General features: G+C 43.6%; 1 protein-coding gene across 1 annotated transcript in view; it reads right to left on the bottom strand.

The window, feature by feature from the left end:
• The window catches only part of ZBTB38 (zinc finger and BTB domain containing 38), a 33,869-nt gene extending 23,178 nt beyond the window's left edge, over positions 1-10,691 (bottom strand). Inside the window, exon 1 of the mRNA XM_088466597.1 lies at positions 10,652-10,691. The gene's annotated coding sequence lies outside the window, so the exon portion shown is untranslated. The remainder of the gene's footprint in view (positions 1-10,651) is intronic.
• Positions 10,692-18,616: the final 7,925 nt, after the last annotated feature.

Below are 18,616 nucleotides of genomic sequence, written 5' to 3'. Positions count from 1 at the left end.
AAATTATGGAGACAGCTATGTCAGGCAAAGGATGGGACTGTCTCAGCAATGTTGTATTTTAGATATTGAGAGGATGTCAGTGAGACAGTAACTGAGAGACAGTAATATGGTCCAGTGTAGATGCTGGTGAATATTATAGCTGTAGTTTGCGGTCTCATATCATTGCTGTCTGTGTGGGGCATAGTCGGGAGGCACAGCATAGAGACTAGGGGCCTCATTCAGAGGCGGTCGGAGGATGCAAGCGGTCGCTCAGAAACTGGGCGGCCGCTTGCATCCTGACCGCCCGCCTCTGTTGCGGTCGTTAGGCTGTGGTTTAACACCCACAGCTCTAACGACCGCTCCGTTGATGGTCGCGATGGTCAGGGGGGCTTACGACGAGACCCTTCTGGCTCTGCACTAGTGATGTCAGTGGGGCTTCCCCCAAATGGTAGGCGTTCCCATGGGAACGCCTCCGTTTGGGCTGCCACCCCCCCGGCCCGCCTTCCAAACGGGGCGAGCTGTCAATCAACATCGACAGCTCGCCCCCTTTGGATCGAGACCCGCTACGACCGGCGCTGTCGGTCGTAGCGGGTCTCACGCCGTCGTGCGCATGCTCTGTGGGGGGCCATCGACCCGGTCCGAGCGCATCGGCGCTAACGACCGGGTCTGAATGACCCCCTAGCTGTGCTATTTCCCCAGCAGCATCCTGCTTGTAGAGCAACTGTAGATAATTCTCATGTGGTCACATCCTAACTCCTACAGGAACTTATATTACCAAACACTAGCTTTTACATGTCATCAATACAGATAGCATAAGATCTCATGTTATTACTTATTAGGCTAATAATCATATCAAATCGATTGTTAGTTTCTTTATCTTCCTACCAGTAGGTCAACGTATCCCCTTATACTGGCCACACACTTGCAATGCTATCACTGAACAACCAAATCGAATGTACTTTTTACACCCACAGAGATGGCAAATTCACGTGGGTCTGAAAACACCGCCCAAACCACTTTGTTTCTTCTACATTTTTCATTAAAATATAATTAACTCGCTCACATGATAAAGATAATTTAAAGTGTCCAAGAAAGTGCTTTGCTATTGAAATTGCATGAAAGTGAGCTAAAAGCAAATGTGTATATTTTTATTTCTAACCGCCACCAAGAAATACTTTGCGTTTTTTTGCTTCGGCATTAATCCACATTTTCCAAAACAGCAAAATGCCAGATTCTAGTCTAGCTGGGATACCCGGTGTTGCACGGCTTGAAAAATGAATCTTGAAGTACATCTGCAGCCTCAATTTTTTACATTTCAGACCAACATTGGAGACCATGGCATATGAAAATGTGCTTGTCAATGCAGTTTCAGTGTTACAGTTGATCCTACGACTGACTGCTCTTCCGTTGGAGCTCTGCCTGCCCCCCAATGGTACATAACAGCCTGTACCTTCAGATCAGTGCAGTTTTAGGCACCACAAGACATCCTGACCGAACTTGATTAAACCAAAATTTCAAATAAGAGACTCTACGGCCTACTTGGTGGGCACTATGTAGACCTCCATGGCCCTGACGAACTTCAAAAATAGCCAACGACCTAATCTTGGACAAACTACATCACCATGCCAAATGTGTTGGAGCTAGGCACAAACCTCGGGGGTCTATGTACTAAGCCTTGGATGGAGGTAAACTACCAGACAAACAGCTCCTGACTGCTATTTGACAGGCTGTGTTTGAAAACTGACAGTTTGGAGCTGGTTGGCTGGTACTTTATCTCTGTCCACTTTATCTCCATTCAAGGTTTAGTAAATAGACCCCTCTGGCTGTGCATAAAGGACCATTAGACAGACACACACACTTTCTCGCTTATTATATAGACTAGCTCAGATACGCGGCAGTGCCCGGATTGAAGAATAGCCCTTGAAGTACATCTGCAGCATTCATTTTTTACACTGTCCTTGCCTATATCCCTATTCCATTGATCCTGAAAAAAACACTGTTTGCTAACATGGTTTTGGCCCTGAAAGAGACCTATCTATTCATTTATATAGAGTATTTAGACAAAACCTCAACATTGAGATATAAACAATGTTATTTGTTTTTCCATTAGGAGCCAGAATGAAAAGGCTGTTGGAAGCCTTCACTCTTGAACATGCCACATAAAACTGCCCATGGGAAAAGTAAGGTGTTTGCAGGTCAATACCTGCTACAATCAAAGACTGACCTTGGGAATTATTGATGGTCATTGCAAAAGAGAGTCGGATTGGAAATTGCAATCTCTTGAATTCAAATGGAATGTCTGTTGGTATGAGTAGGATGTGAGGAATGAACACATCCTCTCCTGTGCCACATCCTGGTATGATAGTGGCTTCAATTACATGGGCTATGAGAGTTTTTATGCAGTCTTGTACCATTGCAAAGCTTTGGAGCATCCAGGTTTCTAAGTAGCATGATTGGTGTACCAACCATCAAAAGTAATTTGTGCAGAGACATCCTTGGTGGTTCCTGGCAGTTTATAAATTCTGTTGAATAATGCACAGGCCATGGCATATGGAATTGTGCTTGGAGGAAAGTAGTAACTGTCAGTGCATGTGCAGTGTTAGAGTTGATCCTCCGACTCACTACTCTTCCGTTGGAGCTCTGTCTGCCCCCCAATGGTACATAACAACATGTACCTTCAGATCAGTGCAGTTTCAGGCACTGGAAGACATCCTGAGCGAACTTGCTTAAATAAAAATGTAAAATCAGAGGCTCCACGGCTTACTTTGTGGGCACCATGTAGACCTCCATGGCTTTGACGAATTTCAAACATAGCCAAAACGTAATCATGGTCAAACTACGCCACGTGCCTAATTTGGTGGTGCTTGGTATAAAACGCTGTGCATAAAGGACAAACAGACATACACACACTTACTCACTTATTAAATAGATGTAGGTTTTCATAATAAGATCTGCATTTGAAAATTATTAAGCTTTTTTTCTTTGTTTGAGTGAAGGCATACCTTTTTGAAATATATGCAACCTATGGTATGAAACTTGTGGACCCCTGAGTTTATTGATGCCAGGGTGGAGGACATCTGGGCTTTAGAACCCTCCCCATGTCTGGACTTCGTAATGGTTTCTGCAGTGTAGGGTGTTATTGTCTTGTGAGAGGCAGACAATAGCTTCTAAGGGGCCACATTGTTTGAAAGAGGAGACTCCCCTATTGCAAACGAGGGTGTCTCCGAGTGTGTAAGTGCCAGAATGGGGAGATCATGTATGCTAAGTGCCCTCACCCTTCTGCCGGCTCTACTTGTCTTTCTGCAGTTCCGGTTGATATTGTCTGGTGACACCGGATAATAAGCACTAAGAGTCCATATAATTTGAAAGAGGGGGCTCTACTCTTTCAAACAAAGGTGTCCCTGAGTTTATTGAAGCCAGTATGTGGGAGATATTTCCCCATCTTGGTCTTTATAATGATTTCTGCAGTGTATGTGTGTTCTCTGATGAACATGGGGCCTGATTCAGCAAGGATCGCAATTCTTATACGCACGTAGTACAGTTGCTAATATCAACGGGGATATGCAAATGTTTGCATTCGCAATGCAACCTCAGCCTAACATGAAGACGCCCACTTCCCCTTACTCACATCCATACACTTGAGCAACATAGCGAAACAATCGGTAACATTGAGTAACATTGGACCTATACGCACAGTTAAGAGAGGTCAGACCTCACTTAGAAACTGCTAACTTCAGCACACACTATGAGGCCTCAGGCTGCATATGGTATTGCAGTGACTAATTTATGCATGCCCCTGCAATGTCATCGCAGCGCATTGATGCGCCTGCGTTCGCTTTACCACCCCCCATCACCACCCACAAACGGCACTTCCTGTTAATCACTCTGCAATGGGTCTGCGTACACACTGTGCTCACATTCCCGATTGCAGTGGCAAGTTCGCACATGCGCACTGTGATGCATACGAAAATTGTCCGACTGCGTGCGTCTTACTTAGCTCTTGTTATCCTTGCTGAATCAGGCCCTTGATCAAGAGAGAGTATTGTATTTTCTCAGCAGTCACAACACTTTAAAACAGAGACTCTCCTCTTTCAAGTTGTGGGTGCTAGCACTTTAAATCTTCTATCTCCTATTTTATGTCTTATAAAAATGTCTGCAGTGTTTTGCATGGAAAGGGAGGGCTTAATGGAAATCAATGCACAGGGGGGGGGGGGGGGGAATCAATGCACATCTTTTTTTTGTGTGTAATTTATTTCCAATATGCATAAATGCCCCACCATCACCCAGGCAACACAACAGCAAGACAACAGCAGCTATAAGGGAAAGACTTTTAGGTAAGTTCCCTTTCCCCATTTGAATGCCTGCAGCGCTTAGTCCCATTTGTAGCAGTAAAAGGGATAATCCAATTCCAGTAAATCCTCTCTATTCTTTACTTGCCCACTACTTACTAATATTGTTATTAAACATTTTGTGGACACCCCATGCCCCTGAGCTTGCAGCAGATTTTCGCCATGGTATGTACGTTTAAAAAATTAAGATGTTGTGTTGGATGGCGTGTTGGCATTCCCTCTGACTTGATGAGATAAAGGGTTGAGGACTGAGGATGCATTTTTAGGCAGGTCTACACCAGCAGAATAAATAAAGCACTTCCCATAGACAGTACACTGCGTACTAAAAATACATAGTTAAACCAGGCAGCATGCACATCCCAAACCTGGCTGCAAACCCAGTCTTGGCAGTTACCTCATAGCCTTCCTTGTGATGTATGGCTGGTAACCACTGAGGAGGGGGGGGTGGGAGTGGTAGGGTAGGGTCACTGAGAAGTATATTAAGAGACAAAATTAATAATTTCAATATAATGAAAGGAGGTTAGCGTTTTTACAGAAAGCTACTCTATACAGGCACGTCTAGTTTATGAGAGCATATATTAGGCCTGTTCTTTGATGTGTGCAAGATTGTCCATCTGGGTGCAACAGTCTGTTTCAAGTTACTCATCAGTGCGGTACATTAATGAGGTCCTCTGCCATTAGATTTGACAAATATTTCTATAATATATTCAATTATTTAATGTACTGATTCCTAACACTCAGAAATCATTATTTGAAATGACATTTAATGTTACCTCCCGTACCATCATTTCCATTTATTACCAATGTCATTTCTAATGAGCATAAGCTCTCTCTGTATTGTGCATGCATGCACTTAAAGCTATGCTAAGAGAAAACACAGTATAAATACGTTTATAAGAATACATGTAAGTAATAAATAATGAAGAATAAAAAGTGGGTTTTAACATGGCACAATAATATAAAACAATTGTCATCTTCAGCTATTATGAAAAATATAATTGTACATTTTAGCATCTGTTAATCACTACCAGAACCCAGAATGCATGCATTAAGTTAAGCCGCGTATATTCTTGCAGATAGTGGAACAACAGTACGATTACAACATTGTAATCATACAGTCGTTCCTCATCCCCTGTAGTGCCTATACTGAACGAGGCACCCACAGTCATCCCTGAACATGGTCAATCTGTCGTTATCGGCAGATTGATTGTCATGTTCAGACGATGATTGATGTCGGAAACAACCAGTAGGAGCGCGCATCGCTGGTCGTTTCCGACATTAAACTGCCCGATTTATGCACGATTAATGAGCGCTTGAACGATAACTATGTCGTTATCTTTCCATCGCTCATTTATATCTTCAAGTGGATACGCGGCATTACCTCATTTAGAGTTTTTGGGTTAAAAGTACTACTTCTTTAAATCCCTGATCCTGTTTCCTATTTAGATGATATGAATTTGCAGTGCAGTAGGTTTGCTATATTTCAGTACAGGTTGTGTCTCCCATATCCAAATATTCCGAAATACGGATTTTTTTTTTCATGACTGAGATAGTGAAATCTTTGCATTTTGATGGTTTAATGCAGGGCTGTAACTAGGGTTGTGCGACCAGTCCCATGGCGCAGGGCACCGCAGGGCAGGGGGCGCTGTTTCGGCCTGTCAGTTTTCCTGTTTATTATCATTTTCTCTTGTAGCTTCCTCTACTTTTATCCCCAGCATCTCCTGGCCTCCCCTATCTCTTCCCTGGCCCTTCCCCAAGAGGCCATGGCCTTTTTTCAGGTGCATTTTTCATCTTATGTTCTTGTTTAAAAAATGGAGGGGCGCCAATGCTCTTTCGGGCACAGGGCACCAAAAAGTCTACTTACGGCTCTGATTTAATGTACAAATACTTTGTTTAAGGCGCCAACTTATTAAAAATATTGTATAAAATTACCTTCAGGCTGTGTGTCTAAGGTGTATATGAAACATAAATTAATTTTACGTATGTACACAAACTTTGTTTGAGCCACAAAATTATTGAATATATTGTATAAAATAATCTGCAGGCTGTGTGTATAAGGTGTATATAAAATATAAATGCATTCTGTGTATAGATTTGGTTCCCATTCCCAAGATATGTAATTATGATATGCAAATATTCCAAAATACGGAATATTCCGATATCCAAAATACCCCTGGTCCCAAGAATTTTGGATATAGGAGACTAAACCTGTACCATTAAAATACTGCAGCTTTCTCACAGCAATCAGTCTCATTACTGTGTTCAATCTAGCTACCACTTTGCATTCAAAGATAAGGGGCTCATTTATCAAGCCCATTTTTCATACAGTTATGCCGAAACAGGAATTATCTTACAGTTAGTACATAGCCAGGACATTTAGGAAAAAAATGAAAAAGTCAGTTGCGAGATGGACTGTTAATAATCACTGCATTGCAGCGATTATTAAAACATAGGTTCCTAAAATCTAGGGCCTGATTCAGAGCCGCTCGTAAGCGGCCGCTCGTTCGCTCCGAGCGATGTTTGCCCAACTGCGCATGCGTACGGAACGTTATACGCATGCGCGAACCAGTCAGTGCGGCCGAAATTCATGTGCTCGCAAAATAGTAAATGCCTGATAATTTGAGTGACAGAAAGAGGCGTATGTGGGTGGTAACAGGGGAAGGTGCTTGAAAACGGGGAGTGGAGATCCGATCGCAGGCGTGCTTAAAGGTCAAAACGGGTGTTTTATGGGTGTGCATAATTAAAACAGCAGCGTCATTGACCACGTCACTGGGTTATTTTATAACCAGAACTGCTCGCAAAATTGTGGTAGCATAAACCAACCACAAGAATAGCGAGCAGCTCATACCCTGGTCGATGTACTCGATTAATCTAATAAATAGCGGACATGACGTAGGATGCGAGCGGCCAGGGGGCGTAGTTTCCCAAAAAACGAGCGCAAGTTTTGTTCGCTCGTTCAGACCTAGAGGCGTGAACAGACCGCAAACAGCGAACGGTTCATTTGAATAGCCACCCCCTTTTCTTGAACGACCGTCCGCAAATTGCGCCCGGCTCTGAATCAGGCCCATAATACATTAGGTCAGTGTGAGCCGACAGTATGCACCCGGGGGGTGGGAAACAGTATTTGTACAAAATTAAATGTGCCGCACATCTGACAATTCTGCAATTAATAAATTGACCTTAACATTATTGGCCTGATTCATAGCAGCATGCAATTCCAAATGTGATTGGATCTTGCGATATTTAGCAAACTGCGCATGAGCAAGTGCATCTTGGTTGCTTCTCATTGAATTGATGCAACCGACACAGAATACAGGCGGATGTTCGTATTGATTTAAAAATAGGTGGAAATGGACAGAATTGCGACTGCTTTACCTGAAGCTAAAAATCAGCCCCTACAAGGGCATGCTATCCCTGATACTTGCAAAGGAAATAATCCATTTTCAAAACAATTGAATGACAAACCGCATGTGATTCATCTCTCCCTGTGGAATAATAATGCTTCCCTCTTAATTACATTTTTGCTTCTGTTTATTTCAATTTTTCTGTTACCATGTTAGAACTATATGTGCTTGTATGTCATATGTAACAAGTACTAACAATAGCATATTATTTTGTTCATGTGACCTGTTAAAAGCATGCATGTTGTGTAGGAAATGTTCGTTCTTCAGTCTATAGCACCGTTGGCTGAGTAAGTGTTTGCAAACAAAAACAATGTCAAAATTTCAAATCTGTTTACAGCACTTTGGATTTTTAATGGCGTCCCCTGGGATTTAAAGGGTTAACATGCTGACTGCAGATACCCGGATGGATTCTACGTAATATAGTGTCAAAAAATATTTCAAGAGCAGTCACAAAGAGAAAGAGAGCCTTGCTGTGTCATCATTATCAGCAGGTCACAGGGTGTCTCAAAATGGCCACCGACACAGGTCTCTCCCCCGTGCTACAATAATGAACTGGAAGCGGATAAAAGCCAGTGAGGCGCTGCCATTCAAGGCATAACCTATCAATCTTCCCCCGATCTGGTATCCCTGGACAGACAGAGGTATGCTATCTTGAAATCAGATTGATTTTGAAGTTTCTGCCTTGATGGGCGATATATGATTATAAATCTAATACAGTAAATGTGATGTTGTCTTTCTTTCCACTGTCCCCTCTCAACTCAAGCAAATGGGAGTGACTGAATTTGTGGTTTCTTTTTTGCGATTCCTGCCCCCCCAAAACGTTAAAATGAAGTACACTTAAAAAAAAAAAACACTCAAGCATAGGAAACAGAGCTTATTTGTCTGTGCAGCCTATGAATTGGAGCTTCAAGTTAGCATTGTATGTAGAATTAATATAAAGATCGAAGTCAAATTATAATTTTTTAAACAAAACTGATTATTGTCCCCTGGGAACGTAAGGGTTCATTTAACCAAGTTTATTCCTGGTGCATGCAGATGCAAGATGGTTTTCAGTTGAAATGTCATTACCAGGAATGTGGAGAGGGATAACAGAAAGACCATCCCGTTTAAAGAAAAAACCTGTGTAAACTAGTAAAAGTACCGCAATCTTCCTATTTCATTGCCTGGCAACCATTTTGCAGCAGATATGGGGACTCAAAATGGCCACAGCTGCAGGTCTTTTCTTCGCCAATGTAACATGACATGAACAGGAAGAGAATAAAAGCCAGCAAGCATACACCACAGCAGCCTACAAAATTACTCACACATGTCCTGCTGTTTAAGGCAACAGATCAGAAATATTTATTTACGTTAAAAGCTTAAAGTTTAGCGCCTGTCAACTTCTATACGCTGTTTTGAACACATTTCCGTATTCGGTAACATGCCTCTGATATAAAAACATGAAAGAATATTAACACAGAACAAAATGGAAAGTAGGGATACTGTTAACTACAACAGAGTGTGTTGAGAACTCCTGTGGTCTAAATACGGTTTAATGCAGTTTAGTAGCCCATGCTGCATACAAACTGCCTCTGTTGCTATTTAGTACAGTATGCATATTGCTCTAATATATACGTTGGCCTTAGGAATAATGTAAAACAATCTGCGACACATTTAAGAATGCACAGCACGCAGCTTTGTCTGCACATACAGATGAAATCAATAAATCATTTCCCAACAGAGAAAACAAAAATAAAAAAATTAATTAATGCTTTCTGTGGAAAGAATTTGCTACTTGCCTGGTGGAAAATTTTCTAGAAATAACATTGTCTTCCCCCAGTGTTAAAACCATTTAGCGAAAAAATTTCCCGTTGCCACAGAAACAAGGCGAAGGCCCAGTCTAGAGAGATCATCACCAACGCAGAAACCCATTCTTAAAGGAGCTTTGCTGCAAACACGCACAGAGCAAGGCAGGGAATGCATATAAAAAAAAAAGAAAAACACCCCGTTCTGTACGGATTTGGATTCATGACATGAAATCATCCTGCGTCAGGATAGTTATTAACCCTTCAGCCACCAAAGCGGCCCATGCAGGCCTCAAATGTTATTCAACAGACTGTAGCAATGACATTTATGCAATAACAAAGCCAGCAACGTACAAGTACTTTACATTTGGCGTTTCAGAACATCTTTTTATGGGGGTTTTTACAGTGTCATAGAAAAATCTCTATTTTTATGTAAAGATTGCGGATTACATCTGCCGCAGTTAAAAACCTCACTATGCTTTGTTACCTAATCAAAAGCAACTATAGCGGAGCAGAAATCGAGGGGTTACTGTCAAATAAAGGCCTCGCTTTACGTTGTCGAAGGTTTTAACAGTGAAAGGGAATAGTGAAAAACTGAATGGGTTTCCAGAGCAAAAATCTTTAAAATTTCATATATTGATATAACAAAAATAAATATTTTTTTTAATTATTTATTTACCAGCAAGGTTGTTATTATTCGCTTTCTTTAGTCTAGCCAGCATATTGCAATGCTATATCCAGCCTGAGAGCAGTGAACAGTTAAAGTGTGTAATAAACCATCCGCCATAGTTTCCAATACACCTTTCACACAGAAATGTAATTTATGCACCCAAGCAAGAGACAAAGTATGTAGAGGTCATTTAAAAAAAAGTGATGCATTTGTTTCATACATACGTTAAGAAAAGGCAGATCGCCTATTGTTAAATCAGCACCCTATACAGGTGAATCATAAAGTCAATTATATCGCCTATTTTCTCTTTTCCCACTGCTTCATTTGTGTTTATTTGTGTAATGTAACATGCAGTGCACCCACTGTGTATTGTGTTAGCTGTATGTTTTTAGTGTAAATTGTACGTATGTTGTTGGCGCTGTGTATATGAACGATATTGACAACAACATGCACTTTTCAACCTACCTCTATGAACCATTAAAGGGATTGTTAACACAGAGAATACTTTCCATCTTCCACCATGTTACGCAGTTAAGGAAATATAAAAATAAACCTTTTTATTCGGTCCTTGCTTCATTGGTCGCTGGTAAAATCAGCTGGAAAGCAGCCCAGATGACTGACATTCATGACAAGTGGATTTTTCTATTGGGGAAGGGATGGTGGTAACTACGATAACCCACCTCCGGGTTTTCCTCATGCTGTGTCCCATAGACCTGCAGTTGTGTATAAGTAACAGCTGGACTGACCACTGCAAAGGGCCACTTCTGTGATCCCCTGGAGAACCAACCTTTTCCCCACAACTTCCGCATAGAGAAGCCAGGCTCCACTGCTACGCAGGAGTTAAAAATAGATTTTTTTTCCATTCCTCCTACCAGCATTGCAAGCATATTAGTTTTCAAGCGCTTTAATTTGATATTCACATTAATTAACAATACAGCATACATTATTTAGCTGGGTAAATACAGGACAGGATTAAAAAGCAAGATTAATACCATCACGCTGTCTTTAACAGTCTATGTGTTTGGTGTTTTTTTTTAGGCTTGTATTTTGCATAAGATGATAATGAAAATGTCAGCTGCAAAAGGGTGATGCAATGTTTAGACATGGAAGTGAGAGACAGGAGGTGCAGTATGTTATGTCAGGCATAGTATTTACATACTGACAGCAGCGTATAATGGATTCGGAGCACAGCATGCAGAAAAGAAGGCATTAATCCTTGCTGCCATTTCAGCCTTGCAAGAGATGCGTTCTGCAGCATCGCTTATAGAAGAGGAAGGATACATCCAGCTCACCTTAAACGCAGTATGTAACTAACGGTGTGGGTGATGGACAAGATATCAAAGGCTTCGGATTAAGGAACAAGAAAGCAAGAAATGCAAAATGAAAAGGCCTTCTAATAAAAAACAAAACAAAAAAAAAGCAACCTTTCCTTAGCTGGCTGTTTCCCAGATATTATATGACAGGATTCTCAGAGATAGCAGCGTCGCCTTGTAAGCCGTGTATATGACCGCTCCCGGGGCTGATGTAGGATGCACACTTACTATGTATGACATCCTTCTTCTGTCTGCAAAATAAAGCCTATTGCTTAAACATGGTCTTCTGTAAGGGCTGATGTTCGGTCTTCAGTCAGGATTCATAACACCGCCCTGCATTCGCAGACATTTGCTCCCCTTTTATGTTTTGTAATCTGCAGTTTAAGTTTTTATTAAAAGCAATATCCTTTCCACAGTTTGCAAGCCACAAGAGCAGAGATCCAGTCATCTGACCGGCTAATTGTATTTAGGCAACACCCTACTTACCACAAGCTCGGCAAGTGCTAAATATATCAGCATTACAGCTGCTCAGTCGCACAGGAAAATACGTACTAAAGAATTGTTATTTCCTCTCGAGATAAAATATAAATCCGGCAGAAATGTATTCTGCTCAGATGAGACGTAATCCATGGCAGTTTCTGTTGCATAATCTGAGGACACTGACCCACATAATGAAAACAAGCGGAGCACTTATTAAACTGAATGCACCTACTGACTGCTAGCTTTTTTAACTGTCTGGCTGCGTGCTCTGCGTATTTCACAGCACTGTAGTCATGAGTTGGTGGCAGTGTAAACAGGCTAAGAGAATACATTCATTCAGCGCACTATGCAGAAATACAGGAGTGCTGTTGTCTGGTCAGGGCAATACACTTCTATGCTTTCATTCTATAGAGCAGGGGTGGGGAACCTTTTTTCTGCTGAGGGCCATTTTGATATGTATAACAATATTCGCGGGTCAGTGCAGGCCACGCCCCCTTCATGTGATGTTACACGGGGCGGGGCCACAATCACCGGTGACTACAGCAATGCTCGGAGCATCCTAAGGATGCTCTGGGGAGCTGTAAGGGCAGCGGTGTGACCGTCTGAAGCATCGTAAGAACGCTCCAGGTGGCACTGCTGCATATATTCTGGCTGCAGGGTGCCGTTCTAGGCACCCTGCTAGCCAGATGAGGCTAGCAGAAAAAAGCACAGAGGGCCAGACCAAATGATTCCGTGGGCCTTATACGGCCCCGGGCCTGAGGTTCCCCATCCCTGCTATAGGGAGAGGCAGTTGGCATCTGGCTGGCATTTTATCAGCCTGGCTGGTAAAGTTGGAACTCAGGGCCAATGATAATGATAAGTAAGAGTTAAAACAGGGAAATAAAGGACAGTATGAACTCCAAAAAAAGTGGCAACCATAGTTTTTATATAGAGACATGGGAATATGCAGGGGTATAACTAGTAATCGGTGAGCCTCATAGTAAAAGTAGGGGGGGATGGGTAAAGGGTTAGCTACGATGCAGGACCTTATCTCACCCTTGAGCCTTATAACGGTATAACACAATACCATTCCTCCGACATTTAAATCGGAAAACATTAAATAAATCTAATACTTGTAAACAAAACAATTGGCATATACATAACCACAGTCGACTTTAACGTACACCTGTCATACAGTCAAGTCAGCCATTTTGCTGGCAGCTATTTTGTGACCTGAAGCAACATTCAGCCAGTCAGTTCACTATTGATATCACTGAGGCATAGCGGGTGTGATGCCAGTTTGTGCAACGTATCCTGCGTGAAGACACCCTTTTCATGTCCTTTATGCCGACCTGGACTTGTAGAAGTGGATTGTGGAGGTATTTTGTTTTTCTAATGTAGGACAAGTACACTGAAATGCCCAGTGAAATACAACTCGATGTGGCATTGATTCTAAAAGTAAATGGAAGACCTCTGGGGAGATGTTGACCCATGCCGTCTGGATAGCTTCCCACAGCTCCCTAATATTTGTAGGTACAGGATCTTGGGTGCAAATGTACCTCTCCACCACGTCCCATAAATGCTCGATTGGGTTCAGAGAACATGGTGGCCACAACATTCATCAGAATTCTCCAGAATGTTGTCCAGAAACCAATTCCGGACATCTTGGGACCGATGACAAGGTGCATTATCCTGCTGGAATTCCATCATGGTGGGGGGTACATGAAGGGCTGCAAATGGTCATCAAGCAATGCACCGTAGCTGGTTACCAGTCAATTATGTGTTTAGGCGGACCAGCGGACCCAGCCCATGCCACTTGAACACACCCCATACCGTTATGGAACCACCACCAGCCTGCACTGTGCCTTGTTGACAACTGGGATCCATGGCCTCTTGGAGTCTGCGCCACACCCAAACCCTACCATCGGCCCAAAACAACTGGAACCATGCCTCATCGGACCATGCCACATGTTGCCAGTCCTCCAGGGTCCAATTAGCAATGTCACAAGTCCGGGTCCTAGGGCGGTGTCTTATTGTTAACATATGCAGTGTGGTGGGTCTTCTGCTCCCATATCCCATGGAATCTAAAGAACATTGCACTGACCTGCTGGATATGCGTCTGGTACCTCCTGCATAGAATGTGGATGTGATGTGAGCCAGTGTCGTGGACAATTCTGGCTGGCCACGATCATTAAGCACTGTGGACGGCCATTGCTCTGTCCACGGTGGGTGGTAATGCCTTTCATGAGGCATTCCCGGTACACACGTGACACCGTAGATCAAGAAATGTTGAATGTCCACACAACTTCTGTGTTCAAACTGACTCATGAAATGTTAAATTAAAACTGATGCAGGTCTGGGCATTTCCAAGATGTCACAGTACAGTGGCACCACCTACCATTACCTTTACATACTGCAATCCCATTATTTTTGGCACTTCAGTGTACAGTAAAGTTATGCTACGCACATGTGACCCATGCAGACCTGCAGAACGCGCATATACGCCTTTTCAGAGGCGTATCTTTGGTCCCTGCTAAAGGGCAGGTGAAATACAATCTGATGATGATGGTTTGTTGTAAACCAGGCAAGAAGAAAAATTTTAATTTAGATTTCTCTTAATTATTAATTTGTTGGTACCTTTTCAGGCATTTTACCATGTCCAGCGCAATATTTTCCCCTATCGGCAGATTTTGGAATACATTTTTGTTATAGTCCTTGAAAAGTATACTCCCTAAATTTGGTGGCATTCTGCTCTGAATAGGGAACCTTTAATTATGGCCACATTGTACATGGGAGATCTGACATAGGTCCTGCTTTTTTATACAGCAATATGGAGAGAGAAGAGGCACCATACATATAAAAAATATAGCAAAATTTGGAACTATACAAGTGGCAGTAGGGGAATACGGAGGAATCCAACCCACGCTCCATCCTTAATATACCTAATCCTTCTGAACATGTACTCACAGGTCTCCAAACAAGTAAAGTTTCAATCCCACGCATTATACCGGTGGATTAGGAATCTGATTCTGCTTACTAGAATATTGCTTCTCCAAAAACAAATTTAATACACCCTCAGCAAAAGGGGCAAGAATTAATGAAAATTTCTACAGGCCCTTCTGGAGTAAATGGCAATTTTGAAAACAATTTAAGTGTCATACTAATCAAAGTCTAACGCTAGTCAAGATGGTAGTTTTCACTAGAGAAAGGGTAATTTTAAGAACAGGGCTATAGTTTAAACCACCAACACCAGAGAACGTTGACATAGTTACCCCCATCCCTATAGATTCTGTGCGGAAGGCAAAATTACCCAATTTATCAAGCTTGCCCCAGTGAGCTAACACCAGCTTCAGATGGCGTTAGTTACGGTTTCCCAATGGTAAAGCTCCGGCAACAGTGTACTTTTCCATTTGCAAAACACTGCACAGTAGAGTGGATCAGGAAGTGAAGAATTTCAAAACTGCTTTAAGCTAGCGGGGGCAGACTTTTCAGTGGGAAATTGCTTTGTTGGAAGAGTGGGCCTGATTCAGACCTGCTCGCAAGCGCACAATGCTTGCAAGCGGGTCAATGGTCCCCCACTGCGCATGTGCGTGCGCATAGGCGAGACCCGGCCAGCGACGGGCACTCCGTCGCTACGGGTCTCGCAACAAAACGGGGCAGCTGTTGATTGTGATTGACAGCTTGCCCCGTTTTGGAGGCGGGCGGGGGGGTGGCTGGCCAAACGGAGGCGTTCCCGAAGGAACGCCTGCCGTTTGGGGGCGGCCCACTGACATCACGAGTGGCTGGACAGTCGGCAGCAGTGGAACCTGGGCAGAGTAGCAGGTAGCGTAAACTAGATATAATAGAGTTTCTTTTATCACTGCCGTTTGGGGGCAGCCCCACTGACATCACGAGTGATGTCAGTGGGTGAGCTTCCAGCTCTATTATCTCTATTAGCTCTATCCTACCACAAGGGTCTCATTGCAAGCCCCAATGGTCGCGATGATCGTGACCATCGCGACCATCACCTGTCCGCTCGCTAACGCTGTGGGTGGTCACCCACAGCTTAGCGAGGGGCCAGCAGGCCGTCTTTAAAAAAAAACAGGGACGCCCTGATTCAGAGCGAGCGCTTTTAATGAAACACAATGGACTACACTGTGTCTGACTGTACCATAGATCTGGTCCCTTGTTTAAATTCAGTTTAAGTTGAGCACTGTTCAGACAAAGTGGATGTGCGGCTGGCAGGCAGTCAGGAATGACAAAGGACAGAACTGTTCCTTAGAATTCGACCAAAGGGAATCCGGATCCTAGTTACTGACATTCCTTCAGCTGTTGGCAAGTACAGACATGAGTTCCTCTAGTGCAGCCAAGCAATATAAGCAAAGCTTCTACATTTATATTCATTATTTCTTTGCTATTTCCTCACAGTGAATCCAAAATATTTTATACTGTTTACTAAGCTCATTATGGGGCTGATTTAGAGTCGCCGTAATTTAGCACCATCTACAGCCACAAAGCGTGCTCGGAAGTAAAGGTGAATCTCTGCCTGTTTTCAGAGTTGTCGGCATCTATGTGCCCATACAAACATTGTGAAAGTAGTCATCATCACAAAGGAGCGCGCATTTGCACCAGCCCTATAGCTGGTGCAAGAGATCTGTCTGAAATCAGCCGAATCTCTGCAAAAGCTCACCTCTGAATAGCCTAGCCCACAATTACGTATATATGCCCACAACTGACAGCTCTGGGATGGGTCTGTCTCACTAGGCGGTTGTATGAAGTATCAGCCTGCTATCGATTTTGCTGCACAGAATGGAAGTTGCTCAAATCAATTTATAAGCCCACCACAGATGCATGAAAGGGAAGAGTTAAGCTGGCCACACACTAGACCAACTTACATCCAACCAGCCAACTTGTTGATTGGTTGGAATGAAAATCTGGTAAGGTATGGGAGTAAATGATGATCAGCAATTTGCTCCTAAAAGCCAGAAAACAGAGGGAAATGATCGATCAGACAAGTTTGTTAAATGTTTGATCTAAACAATTTGTTCAAATAACAGTTTTGTCCATTTTCCGGCGTTTGGGAGCAAATTGCTGATTGTCATTTGCTTTGATACCTTACCAGATTTTCATTCCAACCAACCAACTAGTTGGCTGGTTGGACAGATAATCTTTAGATGTGTGGCCAGCTTTAGTCTAGATAAGAAAAAAAAAAAAAGTATATTATTATTATGCCAGGTCCCATCGCCGTGATGTCGCCCTGGGTACACATCGTCTAATGTGTACCCAGCTTAAGACTGAGTTGATCATCTTCCCGTCCTCCCGCATAACCTCACTTCCCACAATTTAATTTTCAATTGACGGCATAACTGTCTCCTCTAGTCCCAAACTGCACTGTCTTGAAGTTATCCTGGACTCCTCCCTCTCCTTCAAACCACATATTCAGCACCTCTCACAGTCCTGCTGCTTCCATCTCAAAAATATTTCCATGATCAGACCCTTTTTCACCCTGGATGCTACTACCCTCATCCACTCTCTGGTCACCTCCAGATTGGACTACTGTAACCTCCTCCTATCTGGCCTCCCTGACTCCCACCTCTCTCCACTCCAATCTGTCCTCAATGCTGCTGCTCGGCTTATCTTCCTCTCCAAACCTACATCTGCCTCCCCTCTCCTACAAGCCCTACACCATCTCCCCTTCCCCTGCAAAACTCAATTCAAGGTTCTTACATTCACCTACAAAGCCCTCACCCAATCCTCTCCAATTTGCATCTCTGACCTCATCTATCTTCACACTCCTGCCCGCCCATTTCGCTCAACAAATACACGCCGCCTCTCCAGCCAACTGATTACTGCTTCCCACCCCCACCTCCTAGATTTTGCCTGTAGTGCTCCTCACCTCTGCAACTCTCTCCCTCTCCCCAGTGGCGGATTCAGGAGGGTGGCACCCAGGCACGTGCCCCCCCTGTAATTTTCGGGCAAATTTTTTCTTTTAAATTGCAATTTCTTTATTGCTCTGGGACTGGGAGGAATGACGGAAGTAGGAACACGCCCGGCACCCGTCTGCAACCTCTGATTGGACGGGTGCTGGCCCACGTGACCTGCTGGAAGGAAAGGAAACCGAGATGCGTTGCCGCGCCGTGACCCTGGCGGTGCTGAGAGCTCGGCTCAGTCAGTTCATGCAGCTGTAGTAGGTACTGTGACTGTGGTGACACATCAAATGCAGGCTGCGCTACCATCGGTCAGCCCACCTTCCCCTTCGGCTTTTGTGGACGGAATCAACAAGTAGCTGAAGGGATGAGGAGCCATACACATGTGTCAGCCCAGAAGAGAGAAGGTAAGGATATGGGGTGATGCTAGAGGGAGACAGGGCATGAGGGCAGGATAGTGGAGTTGGAAGGGAACAGGGCAAGAGGGCAGGATGGTGGCACTGGACAGAGACAGGGCAGGATGGTGGCACTGGATGGAGACAGGGCAGGATGGTGGCAATGGACAGAGGCGGCATGAGGGCAGGATGGTGGCACTGGACAGAGAAGGCATGAGGGCAGGATGGTGGCAATGGTTGGAGACCGGATGAGGACAGTATGGTGGCACTTGATAGAGACGGAATGAGGGTAGGATGGTGGAGCTCAAGAGAGGTGGCATGATGGCAGGATAATGTTGCTGGATGGAGACAGGGCAT

The sequence above is a fragment of the Taudactylus pleione genome, unplaced genomic scaffold, assembly GCF_031769625.1.
Source record: "Taudactylus pleione unplaced genomic scaffold, aTauple2 ptg000066l, whole genome shotgun sequence".
NCBI lineage: Eukaryota > Metazoa > Chordata > Amphibia > Anura > Myobatrachidae > Taudactylus > Taudactylus pleione.
This window is presented reverse-complemented; position numbering and strand designations above follow the sequence as displayed.